Here is a 12,008-nt window from a genome sequence, read left to right on the forward strand (position 1 = left end):
TCACTGTGAGAAAAGTTGTTACAGATCCTGCTGATTTGGAAACTTCCTGAAAACTGCATTAAAATGGTACAGGCTAGCCTGGGAAATGAACCCCAAGCAAATGCAGAGAACTGAGCCAGGAGTAAAATTTGGAAGAATAAATTGGCAGGCACTTTACAAATGTTGCTCAAATCAGCTGAACAAATCATACTTTATACAGCAGAAATGCAAAGTAGAAACACAGAAAATTCACAGAAAATGATGGCTTCAGAGGCAATTTATATCATATTTGGTCCACATATGAAAATCATTGTATAATAAGGAAAAAAAAAAAAGGTTAAGTGGAAATGGTCCATTTCTAAGCTTACATCTCCCAGCTGCAACAAAGTAAGTGCCTTAGAGGAAAAAACAGGACAAAAACAGGGTAACAAAAGTGTGTCTCTGCTTTGGGCACAGCAGTTCCCACTGTACAAGCAATTAACACAAGAGAATAATGTTTCACTGACTGGCCATCAAGAAATGTAAAAGAAAAACTGCAGTGGAAAGCAACATCCTTTGAAACAGCTGAGCAAACCTTCCTAACCTATCAAAGAAAGGGAGGAGCAAGCAATACTTTGAATTAATGGCTATGGCTATCTATGGAGCTGCAAGAGTAATCTGCTTCAGAAGTGTTTGTTCTGACTCTTGGGCTTAGAAAGGTTTCACACTGTGGTCTAGGAAATGAGAAGCAGATGTCTGGATGATACATGACAAACCTCGCTGGGGTTTGGTGTATAAAAGCATTGCTTACTTTGACATGAGAGACATGTAGATGCCTATACTGCAAATCATGGTGAGCTATGTAAATCTGCAATAACCACTAGTGACAATGTGTTAGTTGAGTGGACTCTCCTAAGAAATCAAGTCATTTAGGGATATTTGCCATCTACAAATGGAGACAAAATAAGAGGCAGTCATTGCTCCAGAGAGACCATTCTAAATGTCTTTAAGAATACTTGCAAATAACAGAAGCAAGAAAAACTGCCACAACAGCCTTAGGGAAAGATAGAGCAATCACTGGTCCCAGGCCACACCTGACAGATGTGACACACCTGACACAGGGCCATTTCCAAAAGGCCAGGGCTTGTGATAAATACTGGTGCTGGCAGATACATCTATAAGCACCTGACTGTATTGCCTACCTCCCCTGCCAACTAGAAGGTCATTATGAAAGGCCTTCACTTTTTAATCAATGGTTAGGTATTCCCTCTTGCATTAAATCAAATAAGGGTTGTCATTTCCAGGAGAAATGGTCCAGTTGTAGGATGGTGAACACCAGGTAACATGAGTTTATCACATATCCCTATCAATCTTGTGGAGCCAGTTTAATAAAGCATACTAAAAGAATTACCAAAAAGCAGTTGTGCATTCTTCCACCTACCTGCCCTTTGGTGTGTTTAGCCAACAGTACTGACAAGAGCATTAATAATTCTGAATAGGAAGGTGTGAGTCCAAGATTACAACACTTACAAACTACTGTCAGGTCATCACCACACAGAAACAGATAAAAGGTTTCTGTCTGAGACAGAGGAGGAAGGTGCACCTTGGTACTGGAAGGACAATCTTGTTTACAGTGCTCCCTGCCAAGATACTGGCCCAGGTGCCAGAATCTACATCCTTAATTTCAGAACACTTTGCCAGTACTGCTTAATACATTCTACAACATCTATTTTGCAAAAAAATTATGCTTCCCATTCCTTCAACAGAGAGCAGATGTGGGTATTCTCCCTGGGAATTCTCACAGCTACATTAAACCTTCAGCAACATCCATTGGGAACCTGGGAGTGACAGTGATGCTCAGTCACACCTGCCTAGCATACTTTGGGGCACAAAGAACACTCTAGTGGAAACTAAAAGGCCAAAAGAGCTGATCAACATCCAAGGATGACTGCAAAGGGAGCCTTGAAAATGGATGTGTGGGGGAAGATCTCCATGCTCTGATGATTCTTGAAGAGATTGCTTTACCTTGCCCTTGCTATGTACTACTGATCTCTTACAGAGCAAATAATTTTCATCAATGAGAGTTTTCAACTTCCTTTCATACAAACTAAAATGCTGAAACATCTTTGGTATGCTAGAGTTAATAGAATAAGTCCATTCCACGGAAGAAAGACCATAATAACTCACTGCCACTATGTGAAGAGCTGATTTAATTTCTATTCTCTCTCAACACTGGTTGTCAGAGGCATGTGGGGGAGGGGGTGCACATGTGCCACTTGCAGGAGCCAACCAGGAGAAGATGGGAGAAAGCCTTGTCTCTGGGGATACTTTGCCCAGCAACCATTTCATGTCTCACATGAGACAAGCAGGCACCAGGCCAGCAGGGACACTGCACCCTCCAGAGGTGTTCTCCAAGAGATGGAAAAAGGTCTCCACCAATGGACTGCAGTGGAACATTGGAACACTGTGCCAGTGATATCCTGTCAGCAGGCAGATCATGGGAAGAGACAGGGGGCATAAAAATAACTGAGTCACAAGCTCTGGGGCTTTTTGGACTCAGGCTTTTTGACTCAGGGCTTTCCATGTTGGGGCATTCGGTCTTGTCTTTTTGCCCAGGCTTGAGGTCTGTGTCTTACTCTGGCTCGAGCCTGCCTTTTGTCTCTTTCGCCCTTGCTGGCCCTTACTCTCCCGCAAGTACTCGCCATCCCTCTCGCTGGGCATTTGGCTGGACCTCCGAGCCTTGTGCCTAGCCTGTGCTCTGCCCTACCCCTCGCCTGTCCCAGCCGCCGCTTGTCCCGCCTCCCTGTGTTCCAGACCGACGCCCTGCCTGCTTCACTCCTGCGTTCCTGCCTGCCTCTAACCCCGCTTCACCGATCCAGCCCACCACCGCGATCCCCACCACGATCCTGTCCAGCGTTCCGGACCTCCCGCCCGAGCGCCCCCTCCCTGCCCCACCCGGTGCCCGGCTGCCCGCGGCCACAGGAGCGGTGCCGGTGCAGCCGGGCCCTCTCCGAGAGCTGCGCAGGCTCCCCGCCAGGCAGCGCGCACACACGCCCCGACACATGGACGTCGATGGCACTTCCTGACTTCGGGTGGTAATGCCTGCTTTTTCTGTCCCCACCTTTTTCCCCCATTATTTTTCATCTTCCTTCCTCCTTTTTCTGTCTTTTCTAGTCCTCTTTAGTAGGTCAATTCCCTCCTATTTTGTTACCAATAAACGGTTCTCAGATACAATAGGGTCTCATTTGGCTTATTTTCATCCTAGACCATCTGTTTTCAAAGAACTCCCCACAGTTCCCCACAGTGAAACACGACACACTACCAAGCTGTGAAACTTGTGACTTAAGAAGAATAGGAAAGATAATTGTTCTTCCTGAGAAAATTAAATAGTAAATTCCTTATGGGAATTATAAGGTAATGTTACATAAATTACTACATTTTACTTCAGCTTATTAACTAACAATTTAAGCCTACTTTAGATTTTGAGATCACATCCTAAAGAAACACATTTTCAGGTGTGCAAAGACGTCAGTAAAAACAGCCTCAAGCCATTTCCAGAAGTGGACCCTTACCATGTAGCAGCAGGTGGACACAGCACACACTTGGAGTCCAACCTAGTGTAAGAGACATGGACATACAGCACAAGACCAAACACAGGATGCAAAGTGACTGAGGGACTACATATAAGGAGAGGTGGGACTGTTTACAACCTGAAGAGAAGGCTTGCTTAAGATGGGGTAAAACCTAATCAATACATGTAAACAAAAGATTGATAAACATGGGATAAAAGCATGTGTAGACTTTCCACAGCAGTATACACTGACTAGAAAAGAGTCAACAGGGATAAATTGAATCAGAAGAAATTCTACATGCAAAACCAAATACACTTGTTCGTTATAAGAGCGGTCAAACATGGGAAAAGGCTGCCAAGAGGAATCTCCATCCATAGAACTTCTCAAAATCTGACTGAACAGAGTCATTTGTCACCTGATATAGCTGGTCCTATTTAAGTGAGGGTGGAGTTAGACTACATCATCTCCAAAAGCTCCCTGTCACCTCAACCACTCTGTAATCCTATATTAATCTCATATGCAGAAAGCTGGGTGAGACAGTCAAAGAAAAGACAAAAACCCCTTTTTCTGGGTTTTTTCCAGTTTTTTCCAAAACTGGAAATCACTGTTTAATTAACATCCTAGTAACTGTCGTGTGTAATAAAAACTATGGTATATACTATCAGCTTTTATTAGAACAGCTAGGTTCTCTAAACTAGATACTACAGCAAACTAACTAATGAAAGGACAACGTAAATTAATATTCATAAAATGGTGATTAAAATACATTGACATTGTCTCAATACAAACAACAGTAAACAAGCCGAAAGCAGTAAGTATTTCAAGTCAGGATAAAAAGGATGCTTTCAAATCCAGCATAAATCCTTAATCTCTTCTATAATGAGATTGGGATGCTTATTACCATAAAATTCATCTCCTTAACTTGAGGTCAGGGTATAACATGCTCACATAGGAATTAAAACCAACTGAATTTAACCAATCTGAATATAAATAATTAATGGAAAACTAAAGAATATAGCATAGAAGTCTGCAACAGAGCTAAGAATTAAAACAAACACTAGCCTTCCCACCTCCCTTTAAGTGGACTGCTGTAAGCAGGCAAAGCTGACTTGATCTATATTCAAATTCCTTTTCTTCACTCCTGCTTCAGGGCACATGAGTGAGGTTCAGAGAGAACTCTATTAAAGCAAGCTGACTTGTAAAGCAAAATAATCACTGACACCCTGGAACAGTCACAAAGTAATAAGCATTGTTATTATTCTTGGTAAAACACTCAACTACAACCACCTTCAGTACCTGAAAAGAGGTAAAGGTACAGTTTCACAAAGTGTTAACTCAACTGGGAAGGGGCAGAGGGAGGAACCACAAATGACAGATGGGTATGTGCTTCTAAAAGAAAAAGCTATGGCTTCCTGAAAAGATGAGGATGAAGAAGGTAAGCATAATTGCATACCAGTTATGCTGATTAACGAATGCCTGTTAATGAATCGCACAGAATAAAGCATTTGACTATTCTCAATAATTACTAATGTAATCCTTTAAATATATGTTAAGACATGAGAAGTAATACATTTACTCTGACACAGGTTAGTTGTATGATCTATTCCAGTCTTTGCTTTTTTCTTCCACCTCCCTTCACATTAGCCTGATTTTCAACCTTACAGTCTTTCACTTCAGCTTTTTTCAGTCACTAGCTCATATAAGCTGATCTTCGATTTCAGTTTTCTTTCCTTGATTCAGATCCTTGTCAGCCTAGCCTGAGAGTTCACAGAGTTTTGCCCTCTCCTACCAGGTCATGGTCCCAATGGTATCTACAGACATCACGTTTCTTTGCACAGACAGAGCCCCATTTGCCCCCACAGACTGACCTCCAATGCAACTCTTCCCCTCCCCCCCAGTTCACCTACTTCTCTTTACATTCTCTTCTAGTCTCTGTTTGCACTCCTCTTATTATCTTCACAGCAAAAAAACACCTCAACTTTGAACTGGAAGACTTCACCACCAATATTCAGTAACTTGTCAATGTTACAGTCTGTAGGCCACAGAAACTTAGTGTGGGAAGTATCAGACAGCTTTCTAAGATGTCAAGGCTGACCAGCATCCCGTAGTTTAGAAACGTGCCATGGACCTACTGCTACTTACAAGTACATTAATACACCTTAGTTTCAATAAAAGTGCTTTATTTAAACTGAACCAAAGAGTAAAGGAAATTTAATAGATTCTGAGGTAAAAAATAATTAGAAACAGAGATATATTAACAACAGAGTGGCGGAAAAATATATGTACATTATCTTAGCAAATTATAACATCTTTCTTCAATGAAACAAAAGACCATTCCCCAATACAAAAGAAAATGCAGTGGAGCTGGTCAGGGGTGGGGAGATGAACTATTTTTTCATCCACACTATTAACAGGGGATTATTAAATGTGACAAAAGTAGATTAGAAGATGCAAAAAAAAAAAAATTTCAAAATGAATGATTAAACAAAGACAATTGAAACAGGTTTCAAGTGGTAATTTCATTAACTGTTTCATAAATATAGCCTTATATTTGTATATCTGAACTTCCTCTGATTCAGCTTCATTCCTCTTCCTTGCGTCCTATCACTGTTCCCCAGAGAGAGCAGATCTGTATCATCTGCTTCACCTCCTCCTTTGAGGAAGCTGCAGTCTGCTGTGAGGTCACATTCAGTCTTCTCTTTTCTAAGCTGAACCCAATAAGCTCTTCGTTTTCCCAGTATGCAATGAAACAAAGACAATCTGGACTTTTCAGCCCAAGAACATGAAGTCTAAAAGTAAACATGACTGTTCTCTATACAGAAGTATATACAGAGAACAAGGTATGAATTAAGCTACCGAATGATACTAAACAAGAACAATGACTATAAATGAAGACTGTGAATAATTTAGATTGAAAATTTTTAATTTAGATTGACAATTTTGAAAAAAGCCAGAAAGGGTATATGCTCTAGGCCTAATTTTAAAGATGAGTAATTGTTTTATCATATAGGTCAAAGGACATTACTTAGAGGTCTGTAACAGAAAGCAAATGTAGAGTTCAAAATAAACATTTCCTCATAATCACTATTTGTTCCCAAGTATGAAAGACTAATAATTCCTTTTTTGTTCAAGTATGAAAACCTGAGGCATTTACAACAGAGAAGACTGAAAGCAAGTCACATGCAACATATGACCATCAGAAGTAATATTTTTTTGCTTATTTATGGCTTGATTACCCCAAACACTAGGGGCTCTGAAACAGAGATAGACAATCTTACAAAGACAAACTTTTGAGATAACACTGTTTTGTAGGGATTTCTACAGTAAAGTACTTCTATAAGTACACTAGGACCACAAATGTACAACAGCACAGACTAAAATACTAGAACAGTACTGAGACAATCAAGTGGAACCATAAAATCCAAAAAAGAATATTGATAACTGTGGAGTGGAACTGGGAGGCAGTGTTGGAGTATGAGACCATACAATATTCATGGATCAGCAAATAGGGTATGATTCAACAACACCTTCAGCATTCCTTGTCCAGAGGGAAGATAACTGCAGCAAAGATCATGCAACATCGTTACCAGGCAAAAATAAACCAAAATACACAGTGAGGATTTGGTAAACAGCATCCCTTTCTCCCTTGTCACTGCACGTAATCATACTAAAAAGACAGCCATTTGTCCTGGTCCTCATAAATGTAGGACTGCAAAAGCAAGAGTATGAAAAAATGACAAAAATCTATGAGATTTCAAATACAAGTTTATGAAAATTAATTTGTTCAAATGTAGAAGCCATGTTTCCACCTATCCAGTGATCCATTGTGAGTTGCTGCAATTTAAACTCTCATCTCATATGATGACACACTCTGTTTGGCTATTGCAGAACCTTGGTATCATAAACCAGAGCACTTGCCAACATCTGTTGCCTAATATGCCGGAACTTCATCACTGCAGCATGAACAGCCAAAGTTATTATTTATTGCTTTTTATTGCAAAACACACTTTGTTCTTTGCATAAAGTGGTGGGTTCTGCTGAGTATTTTCATTGCTAATAAAATATGGATGGGTGGTGGGAAAGCAAGAAAACCCCTTCCTCTACAATGCAGAGAAAGTGCTCACAGGGCTCGGAGTACTGCTGCAACAGAGCTCTTCCAATTAATGACTGCTAAGTGTCTGCCTTAGAAACACACTGCCTGACCTTCATCCATTAAACAAATTGTAAAAGCTTGCTTTCTTCTGGCATCTCTTCATACACAATCTACATGTATCCTTTCAGAGGCTAGTATTCAATTTCATTCACATTCTCACATAGATTTGAAAGAGAATCTCTACTCAGATTATGTTTCTCAACACTAGTAATAATAAACCCCAACATTTTAGATGTATACCTGAAAAACAGTGCTTCAAAAAACCACACTAACCATAAATTTTGCTTCCCATATATACTACACAATTTTTGTGAGTGCTTGTTTTTTGCTCACATGGTCCAGAAGTTATATCTCAAAATTCTACTTCATTTTACTTTATGCTTTCAGAATGTTGTTGTAACAAAAGTGCTCCACACTTGCATTCCACATACCTTTAATACAATTTCACCTTGAAATATTTTTTCATATAAGTTATAAAATAACCCATAAAATTTGCGATCTATTGAATCAAGTTTTTCAGATAAAACTTTTACATCTTTCTGCAGGGAAATGCTTTTAGTTGATTCAACATGCCTGAACAATTTATAAATAACATCCTCTCCTCCTTACCTTGGCCCATTGGAAGACACTGAAGTTGAGTACAGGGAAGATTGAGAGAAAATGAAAGAGTCCTTCGCTTATCACAGAAAAATTAAGGGGGTTATTTAATAAGGACTATGTTGTAAATTCTGTCTTTCTACTGCCCTATGCATTTCAATTTTTTATGTCCTGCCTGCCTTAGAAAGATGGTAAAAAACAAAAAGGAGGAGAAAAAGAAGGGGGGAAAGTGTGAAAGGGGGAGAAAAGGTGAAAAGTGGTGAGGAAAAGCAAAACAGAGGGGGGAAAGCTGAAAAGTGGGGGAGGTGACAGAAAAGGGGGAAGGCAATGAAAAAGGTATTGGGGAAAGAAAGAGTAAAAGAGGGGTAAAAGAAAAAAGAATAAGGGTAAAAAGGAGAGAGGAAGAAGAGGACAAAAAAAAATAAAGGAGGAGGAGAAAAAAGAGTGGAGTGGGACAGGAAAAAAGAGAGAAAAAAGGTAGGAAGAAGAGAGAAAAAAAAGGAGGAAAACACTTAGTTGTACCTTGAAAAACACCTTGGATTGGCTCAAGCTCTGAAGCATGAAGAAAAGGTTTCTCACTAGTTAGAGAATGTCCAGTGTTTCTTTCTGCCACTTTAACATTAGATTGAACTTGGATGCCTTAAGTAGAGACATCCTTTAAACTATTCAGAATATTTTGACTATACAGACTGTCATACTAGACCAGGCTGGTAAACCAGTCTAGAACAATTTGCTCAGATCAGCCAGCATATCTTGTTCTCAAGATGCAAGACAACTAACATGGTATAGCCTATTAGTACTGAACAGAATATGGTAGATATGGTATAACCTACTCTTTTAAGTATTTAATCCTAATTGTTAGCAATTGTTTTAAAAGTATGCACTACAAATACTTTTTCTAGCTTGTTTGTCTTCATTTGTGATACATTTCAAAACTCTGTTTGCAGTAGTTGTGACTTTGGATAGTACTACTAATAAAGATCCCAGGAGATTTATTAATCTTGAATATCACAAGCAAAAGTCAGATCCAATTAAGTGGAAACCTAGCAAGTTATGAAATTCCTTTAAAGTAAGTCTTAATTGCATTGTGCATTTCATCATTTTTGAATGTGCAACATGAATACTTCTGTCAAGCAATAAAATGAGAACTTCAGAACAAATCCCAACCTCTTGGCACCTTTTGAGCCATTACTACATGTAAAACAAAAGCAATGTGAAAAGAATTGTCTTCAATAAGTATGCATTGTACAACAGAGTTCCTCTGGATTCACCTCTAAGGAAGCAAGAAAAAACATCCTCTCTGACCATTTTATGGTATCAGCCACATGCAGGGAAATAACCTCCACAACAAGCAGATGCAATCCTATCTTGTATTATTTGACACTTGGGAGCCCTGAGACTCTCTCACTTGACAAGAAAGCAGACAAAGCATCAAAATGGTGGGTTTGTATTTTGGATTGGATCTTTGAGATTACTTTAAGCTTGCTTGCCCATACTCTTGTGAAGACCCCTGCCTCCATATGTCAAAGGAAGTATTTTCTTTTGGCTACTTGCTAGCCCTTACTGCCTAGATCTCTCATTTTCACCCATCCCAACTGTGAGATCACCACATCAAAGGAACTAACTTAGTACCTAAGGTCTAAATTCATCCCACTTTCATTTTTTCTGCATGCACTAGTTAGCAAACTAGTCAGCTTCAGTCTTCCAGTAAAATTATTTCTGAAAACTAGCTCCTGAATTCAGATTTACAGTACACAACAGACTCGTGATTTCAGATCTACAGCAAAGGACAGAAATATAAATAAGAATCCAACACATCAGTACTTTAAAAAAGTAAGTTCAGTTAAAATTTTGGTATTAAACTGCTATTTTCTGAAAGCTATACATTTATTGCTGATGTTTTTAACGTGTGAATCCCTGCAAAGACTGAAAAGGAGTGCCCCAAATCAAAAAGGAAACAAAACACCTGATTCCTATTAAGCAACAGCTCACAGAGATTTGTGATATTAAAAATGCCTATTGTCTTGTAAGAAGACTTACAATTCCATGGCAAACATTTTTTCTTGAATAAGTAGCTTAAAAAAATCTAATTAATGCCAGTGATATTTTTTTTTTACTCCAATCTATAAGAACAGTCATCTGCAAGCATACAGCAGGCAATGTGACAACAGTCTACAGTGAAACCTCCCAATCTGTCAATGACAGTACCTCTGTGTTTGCAATCCATAACTCAACCGCAGAAGTGACCATGGCTTTACCATTGCTGAAGAGCTTTGGGACCCACCCCTTCACATAGCAGTTCTCACAGCACAACCACGCTCTGGCAAGTAGATATACAGAACATTCAAAAATAGGTATGAATCAATTTGTAAGAGATTGATACACAAAACATATAAATTTTTATAGTAAGGCCTGAAATTAATACATGAGTTTTAAAGGAACAGAATGAGGAGTGAAGGTTTACCAGAAAAAAAAAAAAAAAAAAAAGCGCCACTCCCAGGGACTATTGGGAACCATAGGCTACTCTAAACAGCTGGAAGTCGAAACTAACAAAATGACAGTACTTGAACGCTTCCCATGGTTGGACACCCAGAGGTGAAGAAATGACAGCGCCAGCGGGCCAATGCCAAAGTCCGGAGGGGCTTTGCCTCTCCTCATTCAGCCATGTTCCTACCACCGGCATGCCACCCAGCCCTTTAAGCCGGACCTGATGACGGGCGGGAGGCACCGGCCCCGGGACGGCCCCGCTCGCTGCCAGCAGGGGCTCGTGTTGGCGGCGCCGGGCGTCGCGGGAAACTTTGGCGGCGGGGAGCGCGCCGTGCCCCCGTCCTCTGGGGAAAGGTCGACCCTCCCGTCGGCTTTGCACAGGACACGAAGTCCCGGCGGGGAGAACGGAGGCTCCACCGCATCAATCCCCTCAGGCGGCGGTAGTGCTCAGCCGGGGACAGGGAGGGCGGGATGGGGCTATTCCCGCCTCCCAGCGCCGCAGCCGCCGCAGTCTGAAGCCAGCAGGGGAAGAGCTGCTCCTGGCACCCGCACTCGCTTCGGCGATGCGAAGCGGGCCCCCGACGTCCGGGAACCCGCCCCAAGGCATCCACGGGAGGTGCCGCGGCTCGGGCAGCGCGCAGGGGAGCGGCGCCGCCGCCGCATGTGTGCCCAGGCAGAGGCAGCGCCGAGCACGGCCAGGCGAGTGTCCAGCCAAGGCGCGGCACCGGCACCGCCTCGGGGCTTAGAATCACCGCTACTCAAAAGTATCCCCTGCTTCTCCCCTCCCCGCAGCCCCCGCGCCCGGGCGAACGCGGCGCAGCTGGAACTCACGGGAGGAAGACGCGTCACACCGCTGACTCCCGGCCGACCTGCCCGGCTGCCGCCAGCAGCGCCACCGACACCGGGTTCTTTCGCCGCGACACCCCCCTTCCTGCCCCGCCCTGGGACCGCCCCCCCTCGGGCCCCGCCCCACCACGCCCCGGCGCGGGGGACGCGGCGGCTCTCACGTCGGCTCACTTACGCCCGGCTGTGCCGCTGGGAGGCGCTGTCCGAGCCCGCTCTGTCGTAATCCGCACCGGGCCGGGCCGGGCCGGGAGTGGGGCCCGGTGGGTCTGCGGTTACAGGCCAGAGGCTGGGGTTCGCAGGGGAAGGCCTGTAGTCCTCAGGGGAGGGTTCGGTGTTCTCAGTGAAGGGGCTCGGGTCCACGGGGGAGGGTCTGGAGTCTGCACGAAACGGGCTCG

The 12,008-nt window shown here is 42.5% G+C and overlaps 1 protein-coding gene across 9 annotated transcripts in view; it reads right to left on the reverse strand.

Moving 5' to 3' along the window:
• The window catches only part of PAM (peptidylglycine alpha-amidating monooxygenase), a 119,084-nt gene extending 107,357 nt beyond the window's left edge, over nucleotides 1-11,727 (reverse strand). For 8 of the 9 annotated variants that reach the window (XM_059873330.1, XM_059873329.1, XM_059873328.1 and 5 more), the window contains exons 1-2: nucleotides 11,599-11,727; nucleotides 10,489-10,600 (exon numbers count right to left, since the gene is read on the reverse strand). The gene's annotated coding sequence lies outside the window, so the exon portion shown is untranslated. The remainder of the gene's footprint in view (nucleotides 1-10,488; nucleotides 10,601-11,598) is intronic. The other variant, XM_059873322.1, reaches the window with a different exon arrangement.
• Between the last annotated feature and the right edge of the window lie 281 nt (nucleotides 11,728-12,008).

This window comes from Haemorhous mexicanus, chromosome Z, assembly GCF_027477595.1.
Source record: "Haemorhous mexicanus isolate bHaeMex1 chromosome Z, bHaeMex1.pri, whole genome shotgun sequence".
NCBI classification, from domain to species: domain Eukaryota; kingdom Metazoa; phylum Chordata; class Aves; order Passeriformes; family Fringillidae; genus Haemorhous; species Haemorhous mexicanus.